This window comes from Micropterus dolomieu, linkage group LG04 (genome assembly GCF_021292245.1).
Source record: "Micropterus dolomieu isolate WLL.071019.BEF.003 ecotype Adirondacks linkage group LG04, ASM2129224v1, whole genome shotgun sequence".
Classification (NCBI taxonomy): Eukaryota; Metazoa; Chordata; class Actinopteri; order Centrarchiformes; family Centrarchidae; genus Micropterus; species Micropterus dolomieu.
In genome coordinates, this window is record NC_060153.1 from 21,618,990 (window position 1) to 21,631,101 (window position 12,112).

General features: G+C 41.1%; 1 long non-coding RNA gene across 1 annotated transcript; it reads left to right on the forward strand.

Annotated features, from left to right (window-relative positions):
- The first annotated feature begins 2,336 nt into the window (after positions 1-2,336).
- Positions 2,337-8,034, forward strand: LOC123970144. Its single transcript, XR_006824888.1, has 3 exons — positions 2,337-2,556; positions 3,115-3,296; positions 7,812-8,034. It is a non-coding gene; the product is annotated as an uncharacterized LOC123970144 (long non-coding RNA).
- The last annotated feature ends 4,078 nt before the right edge of the window (positions 8,035-12,112 follow it).

The following is a 12,112-nucleotide window of genomic DNA, read 5'->3' on the forward strand; positions in this document are numbered from 1 at the left end:
TGGTCAGATATGGTCATGTCCACTAATTCCACAGAGGAAATGCTGACACCCAGGGTAAAAACCAAGTCCAGTGTATGACCACGGTTATGTGTTTGCCCTTTGACATGTTGTTTGAAGTTAAAAGAAGTGGCCATATTTAAAAAGTCAGTTGCATTAACATTGTTGGGGTCATCAACATGAATATTAAAATCGCCACAAAGAACAATTCTGTCATAATTTAAAACCAGAGTAGATAAAAATTCAGGAAGTTCTGATAAAAATCCTCCAGGCGGTTTTGGGGGGCGATAAATTATAACAAATATGATAGGTTGCAGCCCTCCAACTTTATGAGTGAGAACTTCAAAGGATTTAAATTCTTCACAGCGTACTTGATGACATTTAAAATTTTTCCTATACACGCTCACTAGCCCACCACCACGACCACTGACCCTCGGTTGACTAAAGCAATCATATTGAGGCGGACACAGTTCAGCTGGCTGGCTATAGTCATTCATTTGCAACCAGGATTCAGTTAAAAACATAAAATCTAGATTTTCAGACAAGATAAAATCATTTAAGATAAAAGTCTTACTTGAAAGTGATCTCACATTGAAGAGAGCCATTTTAAATGAGTTTGTTCTGGGTGCTGGAGTTGGTGCAGTTGTCCTAATCCTTAAGAGATCTTACCTGATGACCTTCGAGGCCTGTGGGAGTTTTGGGTCCAAGACCTGTGAAACCTGGCTGGTGTGAAGATTCAGAGATGCTATATTGCATCAAACTCTAAGGTTCACAGCTACAAGCTCCATCATTTCTCTGATGCGAGCGTGTCAGGTTATGGCGAGTGTTCGTACCTCAGAGCAGTCAGTTCGTACCTCAGAGCAGTCAGTGCATCAGGTGAAGTCCACTGGTAAGGTTACCACCATACCAAGACTTGAGCTGTCAGCAGCAGTCGCAGCTGTCTGCACCAGTGACATGCTCAAAAGGGAACTGGAGATAGATTGCCTACAAGAATTCTTCTGGACAGATTCAAATGTTGTCCTCGGATACATCAGTAATGACGCCAGGAGATTTCATGTGTTCATAGCAAACCATGTGGAATGCATCAAGAAAAGTACAGAGTCTGCACAATGGAGGTATGTGGCTTCTGAAGAGAATCCAGCAGATCGTGCCTCAAGAGGTCTTGCAGCAGAACAACTTGTAGCTTCTAACAGGATTCACGGGCCTAGACTTTCTTTGGCAGAAAGAGCTACCCAGCGGAGTAGTCAAGGTGGGAGAGATTGCAAGTAGTGTTCCAGAGATCAAGAAGGCCCTCATGACACCCAGACAAAGGAAATAAGGTCACTGTTAGATCGCCTATAAAAGTTCTATGACTGGTCAAGAATTGTGAAAGCTGTAACCAGACTAAAGCGGCGTGCAAAGGAAGTCAAAGGCCTCAAGCCAAAGTACTGTGAAAGCACCAGTTTAGAGGAAAGGAGAGAAGCAGAGCTCAGCATAATCAAGATGGTTCAACAAGCAACCCCCTCTCAAGAAATACAGCACATCCAGTGTCAGTGTCAGGACACACAAATCAAAGACAAGGCCAACAAATTACACAAGTTAGGTCCATTCCTGGATGACCAAGGTATCCTCAGAGTGGGAGGCCGCTTAACTCACACTGCTCTACATCCACATGTGAAACATCCAGCTGTCCTCTCTAGAGACAGTCACGTGTCAGCGTTACTCGTCAAGCACTATCATGAGAGAGTGCACCATTAAGGACTGGGAATGACCATGAATGAGCTCCGATCCAATGGCATATGGATCCTGGGATGCAGCAATTCAGTGTCATCCCAAGTCAAGTGCAAAACATGCAGGTAGTTCAGAAGATGCACAGAACAACAAAGGATGGCAAATCTCCTGGAATGGAAACAACCCCTCCTTTTACATACTGTGGGATGGACTGCTACGGGCCATTCTATGTCAAGGAAGGAAGAAAAGTGCTAAAGTGTTATGGACTGTTACTTACCTGCATGTGTTCCAGAGCAGTACACAGTGAAATGCTCGATGACTTGACCACAGATGCCTTCATCAACGTTCTGTTTTCATTCATCACTATTCGTGGAACAGTACGGCAAATAAGGTGTGATCAAGGGACAAACTTTGTCGTCGCTAGGCGTGAGTTTATTGAAGCACAAAGGAGATGGATCAAGAAGAACTCATGAGATGTGAGTTCATCATGTACACCCCAGCTTCAAGTCATATGGGTGGCGTCTGGGAAAGACAAGTGTCTTGACATCCATTCTAGAACAGTCCTCACTACAAACGTTCCTATATGAAGTCATGGCTGTTAAATAGCAGTCCTCTGATCATCTGAACGATCCATCCAGTCCAGAGCCCTTGACACCAAACCACATCCTGACCATGAAATCCACGTTCATCTCGCCACCTCCTGGAAAGTTTGTCAGGGAAGATCTGTACCTCCGCAAGAGATGGCGAGTTAAACTTTTAGCCAACAACTTTTGGACACGGTGGAAGAAGGAATACCTCCTCAATCTCCAACACAGACAGAAGTGAATCAAAGACCGCAGAAACACTAAGGTCAGTGATATTCTTATGTTGCAAGATGATGCTACACCACGAAACCAGTGGAAGTTAGCAAAGGTTATTGAAGTGTACCCAGGAAACGACGGAAGAGTGAGAAGACTCAAGTTGCTTATCAGCGATTCAACTCTGGATGGAAGAGGAAAGCGCATCTCTAAACCTGTTCATTTGGAGAGGCCCATCCATAAGACAGTTACATTGTTGGATGCAGACTGAAGACAGCATCTTCTAGTCACTCTTTCCACCAGTTCTTAAGTTAAGCCATAAGTAAATAGTATTTTGAAATTAACATTATGTCCAGTTTATATGCAGTATGTGTGTCTCTCTAAGCTGTTCTAAGAAATCACTTGTGATTTGGTGGGAGTGTAACTGCCTCACGTTTTAGTTACGTTTGTTAGTGTTTTGGGTGCCTAGCTGAAAATAATAGGAGATGAAACATGGAGAGACATGGATGGACAAGAGCTTGTGTTAACTATAGCGGCACAAACTGAATTCAAGACATGCATACATGCATTTTATTTATTCTATCCTTTTATTTTTTCTCTTTCCACCCAGTTCTCACAGGTTGACATGATGTTGTAGAAAAAAAAACGTTTTTTAAACAAGACCTCGTGCTTCGTGTTGACTACTGGAGAGAGCTACATCCCTGGTTCGGTTTCGATCCCCTGCTGCTCCTGTCTGCATGTCAAATGTCCTTGAGCAAGATTCAGTATTGTTCCTGATGACCAGCAACACAGGTGAGCGGGATCAGGGCTAACGAGGCAGAGAGACGGCAGGGGGAAACGGAGAGAACACTAGACAAGCAGACATGGGGCAGAGTGAATAACCAAGAAGACAGAAACACACACAAGTTACAAAGAACCAGAACCTAAACGAGAACACAGAACTAGAACACAGAGTACAGAGGAGACCAAATCACAAAAATACAAACAAGGACCAGGAATGATTACCAAAACATGAACTAAGGACATGGAACTAAACTCAGACTCCCAAACAAGACACACAGACGGAATCATAACAGTCGGAAGGCTAAAACGGTGCTATACAAGTACAGTCCATTTAGCTCAAATAAAATCAGGATATGCTTTCCAATATAGTGTCCCTAAGTAAAAAAGCTTACTGGGAAGCAACAAATTAAATGGTAAAAGCACATGTGCCAATTCTCTAAAAGCTTCATGAAATCCAAAACCTAAATTGATCTCTTTCTGAAATTAAAATATGTATAGTAACATTCAAATTTATAGTGAACTTTACTATATACCAACACAATGGGAATAACATATAGAATCTGGGGCAGTTCAATTGTGAACTTAAAATAAGTCTAAAATATCAGCACCACCTTAACTTTCCTCTCCATGATCTGAAAACAGTCAGGTTCATAAAAACAGCCTGCGTACACAGCATCCTTTGTTCCTATGTCCCCCAGGAGTGCTGCACCCTGCTGTTGGTGCAAAACGACTGGCTCAAATCCACCAACAGCAGATACATCATGTTCAAGTCCCTGTCAGCCCATTCTGGACACTGAAGGAGAGCTCAAGTGTAAAGAGGGTTGAGCTGTTGCAAATTAAATTAAAGGTCAAATAGGACTTTTAAGGGGAAGAGGGGTGATTCTGATGATAGTACGTAACACATGCGCTGCTTAAATGTATATTTGTCTTCATGTATAATGAGTGACCATGTAAGTGATTCATCATCGTACATTCCTGTCAGTTGTATTTGTGGTTTTCCTCAGAGCCATCAGCAGGTTGACATTTGGGGTTTTGACAACTACTGGGTGAGTTGAAATACAGACATTCATGTCCTCAGGATGAACTTTAATAACTCTGGTGTTTTGGCAGGTAGCTGTTGAGCTGACAAAGCTCTAATAACACTGTTACAGCTGTATGTGTTTCTCTGTGCTTTGTCCATGTTCCTTTTCTGTCTTAGTTCTGCCTCAGAAGGTTGGTTGTTTTAAAGGTGTTTATCTGCATTAAGTATGGGTTAGTGTTGGAGTATTGTTTGCCCCATGTAGCCACCAAAAGGGTGGGGCATAACAGCCCAAGCAGTACCTGCTCAGCACAAAACGGGCAACAGCTGGTGAACATAGTGGAGCATTTAGCAGCTAAAGAGACAGATATTTCCCTCAAGAGTTGGTGGAAACCAAAAACCAAGCTAGAATAGAGGTAGTATTGGACTTACATAATTAAGCAGCTGATAACAAGTTTGCCATATTAATTTAAAAGGTGATAATAAGTCAATGATGTGTTCACAGATTGTTTCTGCTGCCCCCAAGTGGCCAAATTACATGACATAAATAACTTCTACTGTATTTGCCAAAATAATAAATGCTAAATAAATGTTTTAAACCAGAATATTGGCCCTCCAAATAGCGTTTACATTGCAGCAAAATCAATCCCTGCATATTACCTTCAAATTGCTAAGTGGATGGGGTTCAAATTCATAAAATAATTAAATATAATCATATCACTTAAAATGCTATTGGTCAGTATGATACTAGATGTCCTTTGTTCACCTTTCCACTAACACTAATTTTATACTATGGTCTATGACAATGGCTGTTGATATTATCAGAATCTGTGTATATTTGATGAGGAATTACAGTAATGTCCACTGAAGACCAGAGGTCCCCCAAAAAGACAACATATTGGTGCTTAAGTCTGCTTTGAGATCAACAGGAGATTGGTCATGTCATAGTAAAAACCAACCACTTTATCATGACTGGAATCTATCACTAACACTTTGCCTCTGTTTAGACAAAGTCATACCCCACGAACAGTGAAATAACAGGCTTTTAAATAAGGGTTATGGAGTGTTTCCTTTCCTCATCAGGACCAGATGGCTTCAGCCATTAGTTAAGAACTTGATCTCAGCTGGAAAAGGGTGGATTTCACAGTCAAAGCTGATGCCTTATGTGTCTTAGCTACCTGCAGTTGATGACAATGCAACACAGATGCTTTTAAACCATCAGTAATGGTCATATATTAAAAATAGAAACGATATTCATGCCCTACAGTGTTTATTAAAGTGCCAGTAATCACCTTTGAGATGACTGTCCCTGAAGCTACCTGACTTTGCAGCCTGAGCTGTTTATTTAGACACGCTGAATATACACATGAAAGTGCCGTTAGGTATGGTGAAATGAGCCTAATGTGTGTTGAAGGTGTAAAAGAAAATGTGAAACATGCTTAGGTAGAGAACATAAGAGCCCAACATATGAAGCCACTGGGGACTTGTGTCTGCATAGATCAATCCAGGAGTCCGCTGCCAGCTGAGCAAATAACACCACGGGAGGAAAGCAGAGAGTCACAGGACAGAAAGTGGAGGAGATGTGGTGGGAGATAAAGGATGTTCATACTCATTGTTTGCATTAGGGGAGATATAAAAGTTGGATGATTGGAAGACAGGCTGGGTATAATTCCTGTAGTGTAGTGTAGTGAACATCTCATTCCAAAACTTAAATGAACAACTAAAATTGCTGGTAAAACAGCCACCCCTCTTCTGGGAAGATTTTCCACAAGATTTTGGAACCTGGCTGAACCTGAACCTCAGCCACATGCGAGATTAGTGGGACTGTGATGTTGGGCGATAAGACCTGGCTTGTAGTCGACGTTCCAGTTCATCCCAAAGGTGTTCAGTGGGGTTGAGATCAGGGCTCTGCTCAGGCCAGTCAAGGCCTTCCACACCAAACTGAAATGAACCATTTCTTTATGGCACCGGCTTTGTGCTGAGGGGCAATGTCATGTTTAAACAGGAGAGGGTCTTCCCCAAATTGTTGCCACAGAGTTGGAAGAATTTATTATCTACAATGTCATTTTATGCTTCGGACTGTCCAAATACTTTTGGCCATGTAGGGTATGGGTAAAAAATGAGCAAATCCAGATTCCGGTTCTGGTAACACTTCCTGCTCCACGGCCACCCATAATCTAGTAGACTGCGGGTGAATTAGGGAGCTCCCAGACTTGAGTCAGAACATGAAGCAGGATGATGACAAAGAAGACCAAATGTCTTCAGTGAACCTTCATAGAATAAAAAATATTATAATTTAGAAACTGAATGAAGTTCTACCACTGCTCTGATAGTTTAAGCTGTCAAGTTGATATATAGCAGAGAATCATTTTGCAATAATGATAGGCCCTTAACACTCAATTAACACAGTTATTGTGATGATTTCTTTAAAAAGAATAACTCATGACCCATCATACATACCACTCTGAATATATTTTGGGAGGATGAAGAAGGTGGTGGCCACATATGCCAGAACAAATATCCTGGTAATTTGACATAAATTACCCCAATTTACGCTCTCTGTGAGGTGAGAAGACTGTGTAAACATGCCATCCTGAATCCTGCAGAGCTGCCAAGCTGCCTGCACAGTGGCTCAGTGAAATCTGTATTTATTGAAAAGTCAGTACTGGAATTTAACCAGATACACTTCATCACGAGTACTGTATATATGATAAAACCAGAAAATTGTCCTGAGCAACATCTGTGCAGACAAGAAAGACCATACACAGCTGATATTTCATATGGTGGACAGGAAACTATGGACTCTATTTCAAAGTGATGCAGGCACCAAAAACATTGTTTCAGGTAGCAGCAGCAGTAATGAGATGAGATATTATTGTGACTTTTACTTTATTTACATATTCTATTTACAAAATTGGTGCAGAGTTTTACTGTTTTAGTGTACCTCAACATCAGAGTGGTTGTTGGAAACTGACTTGGGACAAGTACTAAATACAATTGTAGCCCTGGATAATAGATTAAATACATTGCAGGGTAAAGCAGTAGAGCAGAGAAGAGCGAAAAGCAGGACAAAATAATTTAAGAGAAGCAAGAACAGAGAAGAATAGAGTAGAAAAGTGAAGAATAGAATAGAGTGGCCCGGTGTGCTGTTGAACATAGTATAAAAATGAAGTGCACAGTTGTGACGAAAGTTAAAGTACATGAATCAAGCAAAGTAGATCTGAGTTCATCAGAGAAGTGTAAAAGAAAGTCACCCGCTTCTAATCTCAGTGTGCCAGACAAGGAGTCTGTTTACCTGCACAGTGTTTACGCGAAAACCTGGAATCCCCCTGCTGAACAACAAAAGGTGGACGTGTGCATGTGCAAGTGAGCTGTGATTGTGTGTGTGTGTGTGTGTGTGTGTGTGTGAGAGAGAGAGAGAGAGAGAGAGAGAGCATGCACTCTCTGAAGCAGCAGTGCTCCAACTCAGCAGCTTGTTGTCTTGACTGTACATCTGATTCATTTAGGTGTGACCAGCTCAGTTTGGATCCTGGCCTCCTGCTCTCTCCCAGCTCCCCTCCCTCTGCTGGGCGGCGAGTGAGGGAGCAGCCCTGACCTCCGGCGCTGGATGCGGAAACAATGGCGACGCGCCTCAGGGTGACAGCGGGAGACAGGAACAGGCACAAACACAGGAACTGTCCATTCTGCCACTGAGACAGACCTGCAGAGGCCTGAGAATCTGGAGGAGGAACTGTCTCTCCATTGCTCCCTCACCCTTTTTCGATATGCCCTAATATGACAAAAAATGATACACTTGTTGATTGTATGCTGTTATTAGCCAGTGGTCCCAAAGGGAGAGGCTCTGAGCGCCACAGAGTCGTAAAGGAATGAGACATGGATATTTTAGGACACAATGATGGTCTCTTTCAGCACATATAGCCTACCTTGCACAAGAACTCAGCTTCTTTCCAAAATAATGTAAACACATTAACAAGACTAAAGGTCTACAGTCATGCAACTCTGTGAGTCTACATAGGCACAGGAGTGCTTTGAGCTAAATGCTAATATGCTCACAATGACCATGCCATCGTCTGTATATAAAATTGGGCAACGTGTGCACTTTTTACCACTGTAGCTACAAAAATTAAGCCAAAATGTGCCGGATTCAGGCGCATCTTGTGCACAGTTGTGATCAGGGGTTGCAGCTGCAGTATGAAGGGCCAACTAAATCACGAGCAGGGCTCAGCTGTCAATGATGACATCAAATAATTAATTAAAACCAAATGTATCAGAAATAGGAACACCTGAACATACATCAGTGTGACAAGAACTACCTAAAATAACAGAAACAATCAAGATGTTTGGCCTTAACTTTTGGAATGCTGTCATGTCATCCATCTCAGAATCAGAATCAGAAGGAGCTTTATTGCCAAGTACACATACAAGGAATTTGCTTTGTTGATAAGGTGCTACACCCAGACAACAATTAACAACAATATGTGCAATGTGCCAGATTCGTGCATGATATGAAATGAAGTGATATTTACATGTGCAGAGACGATTGTATTATTTGAAAGGGGGAAGTGTCAGTGACAGTGGACACGTTGAAATCTTGACATAATAGCGCTGATTGAAAGTCAAGGGATCACCAAAATTTTTACAATTCATCCTGAAGGGGAAATTATCGTCTGAACCAAATTTCATGGCAATGCTTGTAGTAGTTTTTGCGACATCTCACTCACAAAAAATGTCAACCTCATGATGGAGGAAAAGGATCCCCAAACTCATTTCGATTCACCCTCATGGATGGATCACAGTTACTTAGAGCCTCATGCAATCCATCGAATAGCTGTTGAGATATTTCAGTCACACCACTCGACTCTCATGGCCAAAAAAGTTAATAGCAATTTACTGATTTACTGATCAAAAGCTATATTTTTAAGTATAGCAAGAAAGAAGTTTCCATGGCTGACTAAATCTAATTTACTGACTGAATTCTATCTGCATCCTAAACACTGTGAATGATGAACTTTAGGTGAATGCAAGTTAAGGTGTGTAATTTTAAGAGCTTTACAAAAATAGATTGGTCTGTCAGAGGTCTTTATGTATAGCTAAGGTATTGTGTGTTTTGTGTGTCCTCAAACTCATACAGTGTACGTATGCTTGCATGTGTGTATGTGTGTGTGTAGATGGAAATACCCCGTGAGTTAATAGCAGAAATAATAAATGACAGGCTCCAGCTGAGTTAAAGCAGGGTGTAGTCTGTGTTGAACAAATGGGCCTTGAGTTTGGACTGAAATACCAAGATTGTATCTGATTCCATGAAAATATATCAGGTTGTGGAAATCAATTACTCTTTTTTTTGTGACCAGGACAAAGGAAAACTTTCAACACAGCAAAGTGAACAAGACCAACCCATAAAACCACAATGTTATTTTAACTGGTGAGTTTGACTCATTTGAATGAAGCTTTATTAATGTTCAAGATGTGGTGAATATTGATTATTGATGCGATATATCATAAGAAAATTGTAAACGCTCAAGTCATAAACTGAGTATGTCCAGCAATTGTAGCATGGTCACATTATCAGTTACTACTTTCAACGCCATCCTCTGTTTTCAGTAAGTAGTGAACAGTAGGTAAAAATTTTTGGCTTTGTAATAAAATGATTGTATATACTTGATCTCATCATTAATACATACACCCTCCCAACCCTCCTAACACGTACTGCACAAAAAGTGTTGATTATTGATTTGAAGATGTATGTTTGGGTAATTACCTGATCATTTTTACCATATGAAAACACACCTGCTTTAAATGAGCTATAGCCAGTCTTAGTATAATTCATCTCATGCACAGCTTTATGAAGAGGTCTTAAAAGCATACATTAATCATTGCTGTATACTCTCTGTGTTACCTTGATGTTCTTACCCAAGAGGAGATGATGGTGAAAAATGAATGTGTATTGAACTCATTTGTCAACAGCTTTCTCTTGGTATGATGGGAACAGAAATATTAAGCTGCTGTCTTGAAATATAATGAGGTATTAATTTACACATGAAGCATTTGATTTTCCATTTGGTCCTTTTAGCAATCAGCTGCAATGTCTCATTAACAGTGAGTTCTGGGAAAGCCGACATGCTTTTGAGGAATTCTTTTCTGGCAGAGATTTCTTTTTCTCTCTGAGGAAGTCAGATCACTAACAGTAAGCAGAGTGTAAAATAATGCATACACCAAAACTTGACCCACAGTGAACTCGACGAAACCAAATGAGCACTTCACATTTATTGCAGTAAATTCCCTCACTTGAGAAAAAATTGTGGACAGTCCTGCTAGATAATCAGACAGCAGTGGTTTTATCCACTGACACTGCCAAACAATCAATATCACATGTTCTAATTAGTAGCTTCTCTGAGGGTATTGTGCTCATTTTCAAGTTCATATTTTATTTAGGGGTTGTATCAGAACAGGTTTACATGGTTTAATTTTCAAAAAACATCACATTTTTTGTCATACTGCACATTGCTGCAGTATCTCTTTTCACCCTGTGTGTTGAATGCTCCGTTTTAGCTACTGAGTGAAGCATCTCACTCTACTATTCTTATGTGCTCATGCACAGTACCTAGTTAAGGACCAGCTGTACATGTTCTCAAGCCAGTTTCCCAACATACTGGAGCAAGAGTTTCAGGGTGGTAAGTTATTAATTGGAGGGCGGGAGTGAGGTTACGTCTTGTCACTGTGTGTGTGTGCTGTAGCTCAGTGTGTTTCTCCACCAGTGTTTTTGAGGGCATGCCTGACTAGCCCCTAAATGAGCATTATGACGAATGTTACAAAGTGATGCAGATATCAGAATCAGAATCAGAATCAGCTTTATTGCCAGGTATGTGTACACATACGAGGAATTTGACTCAGGATTGTACATTGCTCATGATGTGCTTACTCATACAAAAATACCATAACACAATAATAAAATAAAATCAGACACAAACTACAGTATAGACAACACTAATATACACACTATGAATAAAACAATATAGACATATTGACAAATAGTGCAGTGATCAGAGTGCAAAGGATGCAAGAGTAAAATATTATTCTCATTATGTACATGTTGAAGGTGGATATGATATACAGGTACACATACACATACATGCATACATGTACACATGTACACAGTGTGATGGAGCATGGTGCAAAGGATGCTGGAAAAAATAAACAAGACCTATGACCTGAGGTAGGTGTATTGGTATACAGTATATACAATATGACATAGTATGAACAGCAATGAAATAGAGAATGGTGAATAAATAAATGATAAGTGGAAACCAGTAAACAGGTGACTGATTAGAGACAGAGTTACTGGGTTATTGCACAGGAATTGTTCCTGATACTGCATGTGAGTCAGAAATCAGCTGTTCATCAGTGTGATGGCTTGTGGGAAGAAACTGCTTCTGTGTCTGTTGGTTTCGGCGTACAGTGCTCTGTAGCGCCTACCAGAGGTGAGATGGGGTGAGATGGATCTGCAGTGATGTTTCCTGCCCATTTCCTGACTCTGGAAATGTATAAGTCCTGAATGGAGGGCAGGTTGGCACCGATTATCTTTTCTGCAGTCCTGACTGTACGTTGTAGTCTGCTCCTGTCCTTTTTGGTGGCAGATCCAAACCAGACAGTGATGGACGTGCAAAGGACAGACTGGATGATGGCTGTGTAGAACTGGATCAGCAGCTCCTTAGGCAGGTTGAGCTTCCTGAGCTGACGCAGGAAGTACATCCTCTGCTGGGCCTTCTTGATGATGGTGTCAGTGTTGGGCTCCCACTTCAGGTCCTGG